Raw genomic sequence first — 6,386 nt, forward strand, 5'->3', positions numbered from 1 at the left:
GTTTCATACACAAAACTAGCTAGGACTGTGGATAATTCAAACCAGATGATGACCTCTTAAACTGCAGACAATCTCACTTGAAAAGTCAGGCAAAGATGTAACACTGAATTGAAAAGATATTCTACATAGAAATAGAACTTATTAATTCCACAGAATAAAACATATTCTAAAATAAGCAGAAATCAGAATTCCTTATAAGACAAATTCTAACTCATCTAGAATTATCTATATCTAAGCTATCTCCTTCTAACCAGCATTCAATCTAATCCTTTTAAAACTACAGTATGCCTTGCTTGCTGATCCCCTCGAGATTATCCAGATGTGGTAAATAATTACTTCTCTCTGACCTTTCTAACCTCTAGTCTAGCAAAAGCTAGACTTCTGAGTAAATTAAACCCAGATGGCATTCCTCCACTTTACAGGACTGAAAAGTTAAACACCAAATTAATATGACTTCTTTGCCCAAGCTGCCTCAGTTTGATACATAGGCAATTACAGCAGTAAAAATATTCAAGTAACAATACAAATGCAATGACAACACAATACATAATAGAACATTATAATTGGTAGTGAGGCAAAGTTGTACCATAAGGCAAACTTTGTACCATAAGGCAAAGTTGTACCATATAGATGAGTAAGAAAGAATTTGAAAGTAAGGTGACTGATTTGAAGAAAGCTACACGAGGTCAGAGAGATGGTTAAATATTATCTCAGTTAGGCTAGGAGTGGATAAACATGTCCCGCTGCAGTATGTGCAGCCCAAGCCAATCCTTGTGTGTGTGAATGAGACTTTACTGGGGTTCTGCAACCTTCTCCTCACTGGCCTCCCACTTAGCCATCTATCCCCCCTTCAATCCATTCAGAACTCTGCTGCATGTCTTATATTCCGCCTGAACCGATATACTCATATCACCCCTCTCCTCAGGTCACTTCACTGGCTTCCAATCAGATACCGCATACAGTTCAAGCTTCTCCTTCTCACCTACAAATGCACTCAGTCTGCAGCCCCTCATTACCTCTCCACCCTCATCTCCCCCTACGTTCCCGCACGGAACCTCCGCTCTCAGGACAAATTCCTCCTCTCAATACCCTTCTCCACCACCGCCAACTCCAGGCTCCGCCCATTCTGCCTCGCCTTACCCTATGCGTGGAATCAACTTCCTGAGCCCCTACGCCTAGCCCCCTCCCTACCTATCTTCAAATCCTTGCTCAAAGCCCACCTCTTCAATGTTGCCTTTGGCACCTAATCTTTATACCTTTCAGGAAATCTAGACTGCCCCAATTTGACTATCCCTACTTGACTGACTGTACATTTGTCCATTAGATTGTGAGCTCTTTGAGCAGGGACTGTCCTTCTATGTTAACTTGTACAGCGCTGCGTAACCCTAGTAGGGCTTTAGAAATGTTAAATAGTAGTAAATAGTAGTAGTAGTTCTATGTCCCCTAGATCTAGCCTTATGTGGGGAAGGCTGTTAGCAGGGGCGTAGCCACAGGTGGGCCTGGATGGGCCTAGGCCCACCCAGTTTGGGTTCAGGCCCACCCAGCAGCGGAGCGGAGGGAGCAGGCAGCGCTGATCCTGCATCTGCCTCCTTCTCTTTGACGGCAGCGCTTCCCAGACGCTGCCTACCGCCGCCACGATCAACCTCCTCCCTCTGTCTCACTCTCAACAGCAGCGGTAGCGATTCAAACACGCTACCTCCTGCTTCTAACCTGGAGACGCTTCCGGGTTAGAAGCAGGAGGCAGCGTGTTTGAATCGCGATGCTACCGCTGCTGTTGAGAGTGAGACAGAGGGAGGAGGTAGATCGTGGCGGCAGTAGGCAGCGTCTGGGAAGCGCTGCCGTCAGAGAGAGGGCGGGCAGGTGGAATGGGAGGGAAGGATGCATGGGGGTGAAGGAGAATCGCTGGACACATGGATGGGAGCGGGAGGGGAGAGAGGAGAGTCACGGGATGGATGGATGGAAATGGGGGGCAGGGGAGAGGAGAATTGCTGGGGATGGATGGATGTAGGTGGGGGGACAGGGGAGAGAGGAGAATTGCTGGGGATGATGGTTGTTGGATGAATGGAGGTGGGGGGCAGGGGAGAGAGGAGAATTGCTGGGGATGATGGTTGGTTGGTTGGTTGGTTGGTTGGTTGGTTGGTTGGTTGGTTGGTTGGTTGGATGGATGGAGGTGGGGGCAGGGGAGAGAGGAGAATTGCTGGGAATGGATGGATGGAGGGGCCAGGGGCAAGAACAGAATTGCTGGGGATGGATGGATAGGGGCAGGGGAGAGAAGAGAATTGCTGGGTATGGATGGATGGAGGAGAGAGGAGAGTTGCTGGACATGGGCGGATGGAGGGGAGGGAAGAGGAGAGAGGAAGGTTGCTGGACATGGGTGGATGGAGGGGAGGGCAGGGGGCAGAGGAGGGTTGCTGGACATGGATGGATGGAGGGAAGGGCAGGAGAGAGTAGGCTGCTAGATATGGATGGAGGAGAGGGAAGGGAGAGAGAAGAAATGCTGGACATGGATGGAGGGGAGGGAAGAGTGAGGAAGGAAATGAGATGAGGGAAAAGGAAGAGAGGAGAAAATTGCACATGGATGAAGAAAATAGGCAGAAGCTGGATCCACTGCACAGTCAAGTCTACGGAGGACCCAGAGCAAGAAATGAAGAAGAAAGGCGGAAAGTAAAGAAATAAATGGAAAGGAAGCCCTGGAAACGGAGTAAAGAGGACAGATAGCAGCAGAATCAGATACTGGGCCAGTATGATCAGAAAAACAAAGTCACCAGGCAGCAAAGGTAGAAAAAAATTATTTTATTTTCATTATAATGATTGGAACATGTCCACTTTGAGAATCAAGTGCTCAACATTAAAAGTTTATATTTATTTACTTATTTATGGCATTTTATCCCACATTAAACATGAATTAGATTGGAACCTGGGATCATTTAATGTTTTTTTCCTGGAGAGAGTAATGCATTGCCTCCCCCACCCCCCAGGCTCTCTCCCCGGCTATAGCCAGCTCTGCAATTTTGAGGGGAGGTACACAGGTGGAAGGGGGGGGGCGCAGAGGTGGACTGGGGAGAGAGCCTGTTGTTAAACATTTACCAGCACACCACTGTCTAGTCCCCACCCATCCAACCTGTTGGCCCACCCAAAAATTAACTTCTGGCTACGCCACTGGCTGCTACTGATAGAAAAAGGACAGGTTCAACACACTCGTGTGCACGCGGGGGGGGGGGGGATGGATGGAGAGGTCTCGAGCTGAGGGAGGGCAGGGAGAATTGCTGGCCATGGATGGGAGGGGAGGGGGAACGGAGAGGACTCGGAGGGCTGTTGGGGAGCTGAGGGAGGGCAGGGAGAATTGCTGGCCATGGATGGGAGGGGAGGGGAGGGGGGAACGGAGAGGACTCGGAGGGCTGTTGGGGAGCTGAGGGAGGGCAGGGAGAATTGCTGGCCATGGATGGGAGGGGAGGGGGGAACGGAGAGGACTCGGAGGGCTGTTGGGGAGCTGAGGGAGGGCAGGGAGAATTGCTGGCCATGGATGGGAGGGGAGGGGGGAACGGAGAGGACTCGGAGGGCTGTTGGGGAGCTGAGGGAGGGCAGGGAGAATTGCTGGCCATGGATAGGAGGGGAGGGGGGAACGGAGAGGACTCGGAGGGCTGTTGGGGAGCTGAGGGAGGGCAGGGAGAATTGCTGGCCATGGATGGGAGGGGAGGGGGGAACGGAGAGGACTCGGAGGGCTGTTGGGGAGCTGAGGGAGGGCAGGGAGAATTGCTGGCCATGGATGGGAGGGGAGGGGGGAATGGAGAGGACTCAGAGGGCTGTTGGGGAGCTGAGAGGGGGGGGGGCAGGGAGAATGGCTGGTCATGGATGGGATGGGAGGGCAGGGAGAGGGAGAGGGGAGCTGAGGGAGGGCAGGGAGAATCGCTGGCCATCACGGCAGGGGGAGAAAAAGGGACACTGAGCCCGCAAATAGGTGGGAAAATGTGGGATACAAATGCAACTAAATAAATAAATAGAACAGATCGCTGGACATGAAGAGGAGGGCGGGGGTGGGGAGAGAACGGATTGCGGGAGGGGAGACAGGAAATTGCTGGACATCAGGACATGGATGGATGGATGGAGGGGAGAGAGGAAATTGCTGGACATGGATGAGGAGAGGGGAGGGCAGGGGGAGAGAACATAAGGACACAGGAGGATGGTGGACATGGTGAGTGAAAAAATATCAAATAGAAAGAAGACACTCCATAAAACAGAAGACACTGGGGCCAAAGCGAATAGAAAAACTAAATGATCAGACAACAAAGGTAGAAAACATTTTTTTAATTCAGAATTTATTCATTGGAATATGTCAGCTTTTGGAAATGTGCATCTGTGATATTTTGCATGTAAGTTTCAATTTTTCTAGTATTGCTGCATGCTGAGTCTGACTTCTTGAGGTAACTTTCCAGTTTTGCCTTCATATCTGTTGTGTCATGTGTTTTTCATGTGTAATCAAGGTGCAGTATTCTACTAGTGTGTAGTATTTACAGCCCTTTTTGTTTTGTTTTTTTGTTTCACTAGGTTGTGTACTGGTGTTTTAGAGCCCGGTGTAATTATAGTGCTGCTTTTCCACGCATAAGGTTGTAGCTCGTCTTGCCCTTGGAATTAGTGCTGTTATGGTTTGGTAAGGTTATGAGTGTGTTTTTGCACAAGATTGTGTATAGTGTTTTGCAGTGGAGAGATTGTGTGTTGGCCTTACTGAGGTGGCACCAAAACATCAGAAATGGTGTAGAGCCTAAATCATGACACACTACCTCTTGAAGGATCGTTATAAAATATGGTTGTTAATAAAAGGAGCTCATTGTGAACACTATCCACCCTAAAAAGGTGTTTAGTGGCTCTACATGAGAATTGTGATATGATCCCTTGTTTCATATTGTTGACAGTCTGCATTTTCCGTATGAGTGGTATATTGGTGTATTAGGTTCTGCCCAGTGTAATATTTATGGTACAGTAAGGTTCTGTGTGTGTTTTTGCACAAAGTTGTGCATAGTGTTTTGCAGTTGAGCAATTGTGGTTAGTATATGCTTTGAGGAACCACTTTATTCTTTGACATATGACACATATCTAATATCTAAAATTCTTTGACATATGATACATATCTAATATCTAAATTTAATTAAAGGTATTAATTGTCAATGGGGTGGAGCTAGGGAGAGGTGCCAGACCGGGGACTGGAGGCGGGGAAGAGAGAAAAGTGTTGGACTGATTGGTATTAATTGCCTTCGGAGAAAGTCTTCAGCTAACAGAGCTTGAGGATCCTCATTAGCTAAAGTATTTATATTTTGAGGTGGAGGTTTGGCGGGGCAGAGATAATTTTGTGCCCACCCTCTTTAGGCTCAGGCCCACCCAAAATTGGCTGTCTGGCTACGCCACTGCTCCAGAGTTGCTTACAGGGATTGATAGTAAAGCGAGGCTGCACAGAAATATGAAGAACTTGGAGCCCATTTACTTGAGGTATCCTAGGATAAGACCTTCCATTATTCCAGGTACGTCTCGGCACTGTTGCATCTTCTTTCCAGAGATTTCTTGCTATAAACGTGCAGCTGACCTGCACTGGGAAAGCGACTTAATTTTATTATGACTTATTGGGATCCTCCCCCTGGCTCTCCTTCCTGCAACAGAGTGCAGTGTGTGTGTGTGAGAAGGCATACAGGATTGGGAGGTGAAGATGAGGAATGGGGAGAGAATATGGGGAAAAGGATAGAGGGATAGGGATACCAAGTGAGCCAGGAGAAGCAAGGGATGAATTACCTCCTTTAACATGCCTGCTTTTTTAGTTTCCTTGTGATTACAGTTCTCTCCTACTGTAATCCCAGTATTTCTCCTCTTTATCACCCCCTTCCTTGTTCCTTTCCTCCCCCTACTTCAGTCTGCTCTTTACCTCTCCCTTTATTGCCCCACTTCTTTCTCTCTCCGCCTAACTCTTGCCCTTATCTTTTCTCCCTGTGTTTACCCATCTTCACTCCTCTCTTCTCGCCTCCTTACCTCTCTCCCCGCTACTGAGATCCTCATTGGTCATCTGCTTCCATCCTTGAAATCCCTTCTTCTCCCTTATCCTTCAACCAGAAATCCAGCAATGAACATGCACAGGGGGGGAGGGAAGATGAGGCATGGTGGGTGGGGGAGGTGCTGCACGGGGAAGAAGGGAGAGATGCAGCAAAGGGGTGAGGAAGGGAGAAGTCTTGGCTGCGTATGAGGTGGAGGGGAGGGAGACATGCTGCATAGAGAGGGGATAGGTGGTGAGAGGGGGAAAATGGTGGACATAGGGGTGGAGAGGAGGGAGAAATGGTGGGCATGGGGGTGGAGGGAAGGGAGAGACATGATGGTAGAGGGGAGGAAGGGAGAGATGCTGCATGGGA

This window comes from Microcaecilia unicolor, chromosome 6 (assembly GCF_901765095.1).
Source record: "Microcaecilia unicolor chromosome 6, aMicUni1.1, whole genome shotgun sequence".
Classification (NCBI taxonomy): Eukaryota; Metazoa; Chordata; class Amphibia; order Gymnophiona; family Siphonopidae; genus Microcaecilia; species Microcaecilia unicolor.